Consider the following 7,500-nt stretch of genomic DNA (forward strand, 5'->3'; position numbering starts at 1 on the left):
TGGGCCCTGGTGCGGGCGCTTGCCTCGACCACCATCGGCACACGCTGGGCCCTGGTGCGGCAGGTTGCCTCGAGCACCATCGGCACACGCTGGGCCCTGGTGCGGTCGGTTGCCTCGACCACCATCGGCACACGCTGGGCCCTGGTGCGGGCGCTTGCCTCGACCACCATCGGCACACGCTGGGCCCTGGTGCGGCAGGTTGCCTCGAGCACCATCGGCACACGCTGGGCCCTGGTGCGGCAGGTTGCCTCGAGCACCATCGGCACACGTTGGGCCCTGGTGCGGTCGGTTGCCTCGATCACCATCGGCACACGCTGGGCCCTGGTGCGGGCGCTTGCCTCGACCACCATCGGCACACGCTGGGCCCTGGTGCGGCAGCTTGCCTCGAGCACCATCGGCACACGCTCGGCCCTGGTGCGGTCGGTTGCCTCGAGCACCATCGGCACACGTTGGGCCCTGGTGCGGCAGGTTGCCTCGACCACCATCGGCAGCCTCGACCACCATCGGCACACGCTGGGCCCTGGTGCGGGCGCTTGCCTCGACCACCATCGGCACACGCTGGGCCCTGGTGCGGTCGGTTGCCTCGAGCACCATCGGCACACGCTGGGCCCTGGTGCGGCAGGTTGCCTCGACCACCATCGGCACACGCTGGGCCCTGGTGCGGGCGGTTGCCTCGACCACCATCGGCACACGCTGGGCCCTGGTGCGGGCGCTTGCCTCGACCACCATCGGCACACGCTGGGCCCTGGTGCGGCAGGTTGCCTCGAGCACCATCGGCACACGCTGGGCCCTGGTGCGGCAGGTTGCCTCGAGCACCATCGGCACACGCTGGGCCCTGGTGCGGGCGCTTGCCTCGAGCACCATCGGCACACGCTGGGCCCTGGTGCGGTCGGTTGCCTCGACCACCATCGGCACACGCTGGGCCCTGGTGCGGGCGCTTGCCTCGACCACCATCGGCACACGCTCGGCCCTGGTGCGGTCGGTTGCCTCGAGCACCATCGGCACACGCTGGGCCCTGGTGCGGGCGCTTGCCTCGAGCACCATCGGCACACGCTCGGCCCTGGTGCGGTCGGTTGCCTCGAGCACCATCGGCACACGCTGGGCCCTGGTGCGGCAGGTTGCCTCGACCACCATCGGCACACGCTGGGCCCTGGTGCGGGCGCTTGCCTCGACCACCATCGGCACACGCTCGGCCCTGGTGCGGCAGGTTGCCTCGAGCACCATCGGCACACGCTGGGCCCTGGTGCGGGCGGTTGCCTCGAGCACCATCGGCACACGCTGGGCCCTGGTGCGGGCGCTTGCCTCGACCACCATCGGCACACGCTGGGCCCTGGTGCGGGCGCTTGCCTCGAGCACCATCGGCACACGCTGGGCCCTGGTGCGGCAGGTTGCCTCGAGCACCATCGGCACACGCTGGGCCCTGGTGCGGTCGGTTGCCTCGAGCACCATCGGCACACGCTGGGCGCTGGTGCGGGCGCTTGCCTCGACCACCATCGGCACACGCTGGGCCCTGGTGCGGCAGGTTGCCTCGATCACCATCGGCACACGCTGGGCCCTGGTGCGACAGGTTGCCTCGAGCACCATCGGCACACTATCGGCCCTGGTGCGGGCGGTTGCCTCGACCACCATCGGCACACGCTGGGCCCTGGTGCGGGCGCTTGCCTCGAGCACCATCGGCACACGCTGGGCCCTGGTGGGTTTAGGCACATCTTCAAATTTCTGCCGTGCCAATGCCATTTTTATGGCTTGTAAATTCATACAATGGTCCCCTAAGCCTTCACGTGAAGTTTCGTTGGAAGATGACTCGTTTTCTATTTTTCACGATTTTCGAAACTTTTTGCGGTTCGGGATTTTTTAAAATTTTTTTATAAGGATTTTTGGCCCCAAATTTTGTAGGCATGATCCTTCTATTTTTGTTGGCATGCACAAAAAAATTCAGCTAAAAACTCGAAGTAGAGAAGATTTTGTGACCGTTTGAAAAAAGTGTCCCCATTTCAGACACTTTAACGGCTACTGGTAGCAAACCTGTAAAATCTCAAATGCTCTTTAAGGGGGTGTGAATTCTCAGAGGTTTGATGAGGGATAGGGGGCCAACACAAGGCCAAGTACCAGCACCAATCGCACATCATGTGCGCACACCCCCCCGGCCCCCCTCCCAATCGCCGGAACCCCAATGCCGCCGGTCAGGTTCTCCGGCGGTACTCCGGCGGTACTCCGGCGATGCTCCGGCGATGCTCCGGCGATGCTGTCCCGAGTGAAAAAAATGCGGCACCAGCACATGCTGGAGCCAAGCATGGGCACCGTGGCTCAAAATCGAACTTCGGCCAAGGCCTCGACCATCAATGGCACATGATGACGCATGGTGATGGCACATGCATCGACCATCATCGGCATAGGCTGCCCTTCGGTACGGGCACTTGCCTCGACCGCCATCGGCACAAGCTGGGCCCTGGTGTGGGTTGTTGCCTCGATCACCAGCGGCACATGCTGAGCCTTGGTGCGGGCGGTTGCCTCGAGCACCATCCGCAGACCCTGGGCCCTGGTGCGGCCGGTTGCCCCGATAACCATCGGCACACGCTGGGCCCTGGAGCGGCCGGTTGCCTCGATCACCATCGGCAAAAGCTGGGCCCTGGTGCGGGCGCTTGCCTCGACCACCATCGGCACACGCTCGGCCCTGGTGCGGTCGGTTGCCTCGAGCACCATCGGCACACGCTGGGCCCTGGTGCGGCAGGTTACCTCGACCACCATCGGCACACGCTGGGCCCTGGTACGGGCGCTTGCCTCGACCACCATCGGCACACGCTCGGCCCTGGTGCGGTCGGTTGCCTCGACCACCATCGGCACACGCTCGGCCCTGGTGCGGGCGCTTGCCTCGACCACCATCGGCACACGCTGGGCCCTGGTGCGGGCGCTTGCCTCGACCACCATCGGCACACGCTGGGCCCTGGTGCGGCAGGTTGCCTCGAGCACCATCGGCACACGCTGGGCCCTGGTGCGGTCGGTTGCCTCGAGCACCATCGGCACACGCTGGGCCCTGGTGCGGGCGCTTGCCTCGACCACCATCGGCACACGCTGGGCCCTGGTGCGGCAGGTTGCCTCGACCACCATCGGCACACGCTGGGCCCTGGTGCGGTCGGTTGCCTCGATCACCATCGGCACACGCTGGGCCCTGGTGCGGGCGGTTGCCTCGACCACCATCGGCACACGCTGGGCCCTGGTGCGGCAGCTTGCCTCGAGCACCATCGGCACACGCTCGGCCCTGGTGCGGTCGGTTGCCTCGAGCACCATCGGCACACGCTGGGCCCTGGTGCGCCAGGTTGCCTCGACCACCATCGGCAGCCTCGACCACCATCGGCACACGCTGGGCCCTGGTGCGGGCGCTTGCCTCGACCACCATCGGCACACGCTCCGCCCTGGTGCGGTCGGTTGCCTCGAGCACCATCGGCACACGCTGGGCCCTGGTGCGGCAGGTTGCCTCGACCACCATCGGCACACGCTGGGCCCTGGTGCGGGCGGTTGCCTCGACCACCATCGGCACACGCTGGGCCCTGGTGCGGGCGCTTGCCTCGACCACCATCGGCACACGCTGGGCCCTGGTGCGGGCGCTTGCCTCGACCACCATCGGCACACGCTGGGCCCTGGTGCGGCAGGTTGCCTCGAGCACCATCGGCACACGCTGGGCCCTGGTGCGGTCGGTTGCCTCGACCACCATCGGCACACGCTGGGCCCTGGTGCGGGCGCTTGCCTCGACCACCATCGACACACGCTGGGCCCTGGTGCGGCAGGTTGCCTCGAGCACCATCGGCACACGCTGGGCCCTGGTGCGGCAGGTTGCCTCGAGCACCATCGGCACACGTTGGGCCCTGGTGCGGTCGGTTGCCTCGATCACCATCGGCACACGCTGGGCCCTGGTGCGGGCGCTTGCCTCGACCACCATCGGCACACGCTGGGCCCTGGTGCGGCAGCTTGCCTCGAGCACCATCGGCACACGCTCGGCCCTGGTGCGGTCGGTTGCCTCGAGCACCATCGGCACACGTTGGGCCCTGGTGCGGCAGGTTGCCTCGACCACCATCGGCAGCCTCGACCACCATCGGCACACGCTGGGCCCTGGTGCGGGCGCTTGCCTCGACCACCATCGGCACACGCTGGGCCCTGGTGCGGTCGGTTGCCTCGAGCACCATCGGCACACGCTGGGCCCTGGTGCGGCAGGTTGCCTCGACCACCATCGGCACACGCTGGGCCCTGGTGCGGGCGGTTGCCTCGACCACCATCGGCACACGCTGGGCCCTGGTGCGGGCGCTTGCCTCGACCACCATCGGCACACGCTGGGCCCTGGTGCGGCAGGTTGCCTCGAGCACCATCGGCACACGCTGGGCCCTGGTGCGGCAGGTTGCCTCGAGCACCATCGGCACACGCTGGGCCCTGGTGCGGGCGCTTGCCTCGAGCACCATCGGCACACGCTGGGCCCTGGTGCGGTCGGTTGCCTCGACCACCATCGGCACACGCTGGGCCCTGGTGCGGGCGCTTGCCTCGACCACCATCGGCACACGCTCGGCCCTGGTGCGGTCGGTTGCCTCGAGCACCATCGGCACACGCTGGGCCCTGGTGCGGGCGCTTGCCTCGAGCACCATCGGCACACGCTCGGCCCTGGTGCGGTCGGTTGCCTCGAGCACCATCGGCACACGCTGGGCCCTGGTGCGGCAGGTTGCCTCGACCACCATCGGCACACGCTGGGCCCTGGTGCGGGCGCTTGCCTCGACCACCATCGGCACACGCTCGGCCCTGGTGCGGCAGGTTGCCTCGAGCACCATCGGCACACGCTGGGCCCTGGTGCGGGCGGTTGCCTCGACCACCATCGGCACACGCTGGGCCCTGGTGCGGGCGCTTGCCTCGACCACCATCGGCACACGCTGGGCCCTGGTGCGGGCGCTTGCCTCGAGCACCATCGGCACACGCTGGGCCCTGGTGCGGCAGGTTGCCTCGAGCACCATCGGCACACGCTGGGCCCTGGTGCGGTCGGTTGCCTCGAGCACCATCGGCACACGCTGGGCGCTGGTGCGGGCGCTTGCCTCGACCACCATCGGCACACGCTGGGCCCTGGTGCGGCAGGTTGCCTCGATCACCATCGGCACACGCTGGGCCCTGGTGCGACAGGTTGCCTCGAGCACCATCGGCACACTATCGGCCCTGGTGCGGGCGGTTGCCTCGACCACCATCGGCACACGCTGGGCCCTGGTGCGGGCGCTTGCCTCGAGCACCATCGGCACACGCTGGGCCCTGGTGCGGGCGGTTGCCTCGAGCACCATCGGCACACGCTGGGCCCTGGTGGGTTTAGGCACATCTTCAAATTTCTGCCGTGCCAATGCCATTTTTATGGCTTGTAAATTCATACAATGGTCCCCTAAGCCTTCACGTGAAGTTTCGTTGGAAGATGACTCGTTTTCTATTTTTCACGATTTTCGAAACTTTTTGCGGTTCGGGATTTTTTAAAATTTTTTTATAAGGATTTTTGGCCCCAAATTTTGTAGGCATGATCCTTCTATTTTTGTTGGCATGCACAAAAAAATTCAGCTAAAAACTCGAAGTAGAGAAGATTTTGTGACCGTTTGAAAAAAGTGTCCCCATTTCAGACACTTTAACGGCTACTGGTAGCAAACCTGTAAAATCTCAAATGCTCTTTAAGGGGGTGTGAATTCTCAGAGGTTTGATGAGGGATAGGGGGCCAACACAAGGCCAAGTACCAGCACCAATCGCACATCATGTGCGCACACCCCCCCGGCCCCCCTCCCAATCGCCGGAACCCCAATGCCGCCGGTCAGGTTCTCCGGCGGTACTCCGGCGGTACTCCGGCGATGCTCCGGCGATGCTGTCCCGAGTGAAAAAAATGCGGCACCAGCACATGCTGGAGCCAAGCATGGGCACCGTGGCTCAAAATCGAACTTCGGCCAAGGCCTCGACCATCAATGGCACATGATGACGCATGGTGATGGCACATGCATCGACCATCATCGGCATAGGCTGCCCTTCGGTACGGGCACTTGCCTCGACCGCCATCGGCACAAGCTGGGCCCTGGTGTGGGTTGTTGCCTCGATCACAATCGGCACATGCTGAGCCTTGGTGCGGGCGGTTGCCTCGAGCACCATCGGTAGACCCTGGGCCCTGGTGCGGCCGGTTGCCCCGATAACCATCGGCACACGCTGGGCCCTGGGGCGGGCGCTTGCCCCCAGCACCATCGGCACACGCTGGGCCCTGGTGCGGGCGGTTGCCCCGAACAGCATCGGCACAAGCCGGCCCTTGGTGCGGGCTCCTGGCTCGACCACCATCGGCACACGCTGGGCCCTGGTGCGGGCGGTTGCCTCGAACACCATCGGCACACGCCGGCCCTTGGTGCGGCCGGTTGCCTCGACCACCATCGGCACACGCTCGGCCTTGGTGAGGGCGCTTGCCTCGACCACCATCGGCACACGCTGGGCCCTGGTGCGGGCGCTTGCCTCGACCACCATCGGCACACGCTCGGCCTTGGTGCGGGCGCTTGCCTCGACCACCATCGGCACACGCTGGGCCCTGGTGCGGGCGGTTGCCTCGACCACCATCGGCACACGCTCGGCCTTGGTGAGGGCGCTTGCCTCGACCACCATCGGCACACGCTGGGCCCTGGTGCGGGCGCTTGCCTCGACCACCATCGGCACACGCTGGGCCCTGGTGCGGGCGGTTGCCTCGACCACCATCGGCACACGCTGGGCCCTGGTGCTGGCGGTTGCCTCGACCACCATCGGCACAAGCCGGCCCTTGGTGCGGGCGGTTGCCTCGAGCACCATCGGCACACGCTGGGCCCTGGTGCGGGCGGTTGCCTCGACCACCATCGGCACACGCTGGGCCCTGGTGCGGACGGTTGCCTCGAGCACCATGGGCACACGCTGGCCCTTGGTGCGGGCTCTTGCCTCGACCACCATCAGCAGAAGATTGCCCCTACGTCGAACACCATCGATACATGCCGGGCCTTGGTGTGGGCACATGCCTCGAGCTGGTGCGGGCGGTTGCCTCGACCACCATCGGCTCACGTTGGCCCTTGTTGCGGGCACATGCCTCGACCACCATCGGCACCTGCGCACCCTCGGTGTGGGATTTGCTTGTTTGGAAAAAGTGTCCCCGTTTCAGACATTTTAACGTCTACTGGTAGCATATCTGTAAAATCTCTAATGCTCTTTAGGGGGTGGTGGTCCGGCACCCCCTCTCCCCCCCCCACGGGGGGAGTAGGTGTGCGCGATGGGCCTCCCATTGCGTGCACCCCGGCCAACGTCCCTCGAACAAAATACAGGGCGTGCATGCCTTCCGGCGATTTTTGTCCGGCGACTGGTTGCTCCGGTGACCGGCAGGCGCCCATGGCCTCGATCGGTTGGCTTGCATGCAAAAAAAGGGAGCCGAGCTCCAGCCCGTGCACGCGGCGGATGCTGCCCTAGAACCCAGACCAAGTCCCTGAATCGGGCAACGGCTCCCTG

The sequence above is a fragment of the Durio zibethinus genome, unplaced genomic scaffold (genome assembly GCF_047325235.1).
Source record: "Durio zibethinus cultivar Kanyao isolate XHJ-2024 unplaced genomic scaffold, ASM4732523v1 HiC_scaffold_3, whole genome shotgun sequence".
In the NCBI taxonomy this organism is placed as follows: domain Eukaryota; kingdom Viridiplantae; phylum Streptophyta; class Magnoliopsida; order Malvales; family Malvaceae; genus Durio; species Durio zibethinus.